The sequence below is a fragment of the Impatiens glandulifera genome, unplaced genomic scaffold (genome assembly GCF_907164915.1).
Source record: "Impatiens glandulifera unplaced genomic scaffold, dImpGla2.1, whole genome shotgun sequence".
NCBI classification, from domain to species: domain Eukaryota; kingdom Viridiplantae; phylum Streptophyta; class Magnoliopsida; order Ericales; family Balsaminaceae; genus Impatiens; species Impatiens glandulifera.
In genome coordinates this window covers 51001-52161 of record NW_025919535.1, presented here as the reverse complement: position 1 = coordinate 52161, position 1161 = coordinate 51001, and positions in this window count along the sequence as shown.

Genomic DNA, 1161 nt, shown 5'->3' with positions numbered 1-1161 from the left:
TAACTAATTAAGGAATTTCATGTTTTAAGAATAATTATTATTATTATTATTAATTAAGGAATTAGTTATATATATTGAGGAATTATGGGACAGTGAACTATTTAAATTCTAATTGATTTTATTTTATATAATTTAATTAAGATATTAATTATTTATAATAATTAATGTATATGTTTAAGAATAACGTCGCTATATAAACGAATTATTATTAATAAAAAATAATAATAAGGAATTATATATATAATCATTACTAGAGAGATTTGATAATAATAAGGAATTATATATATAATTATTACTAGAGAGATTTGATAATAATAAGGAATTATATATATAATTAGTAATAAAGAGATTTCAAGAGTTATATATATAATTAAGAAATTAAGATATGAATATTTAATTAAGAAATTCAGTTTTAAAATAATAATTAATTAAGGAATTCAAATTTTTTTAATTAATATATTAATACATTCATATAAAATTAAGAATAAAGTTAAAATATTTTATAAAAATAAATATTAGGAATTATGAAATAAAGTAAATTAAGAAATTTAATATATATATATATATATAATTATTATGATTTGAGAATTAATTAAAGAAAGATATACATGTTTATATTACCTTAATTTATAACTTAATTAAGATATTTATTATTTATGTTATTCAGAATTAAAAGAAAGAAAATATTTATTTTTATAATTTATTAATAATAATAATTTATAATTAAAGAATAAATAAAAATAGATTATATGATATATCAATTAATCAGTAATTAAGGAAATAGATTATGATATATCAATTAATATAATAATTTAGAAATTTAGAAATTTAGAGTTATATATATATATATGGTGTTGATTGATATTAAGAAATAATTGAGTGATTAATAAAATCACAATTATTTGTTTTGTGTAACACATATGGAATTTATGCAATTTTGATACATAATTATGCGGTTGTTAATCGGCCCAAAGGAAGGTTAATAATTGGTCGGATTGCAAATTTAAATAATGTACAAATTATTAATTTATAGAACATATTTGTTTTATAAGATTAAGACAGTTGTGTTTGTAACTATGCAATTATTAATCGGACAAAATGAAGTTTAATAATTGGTCGAGTTACACACTTAAAATATATACATAAGTTATTAATTTATTA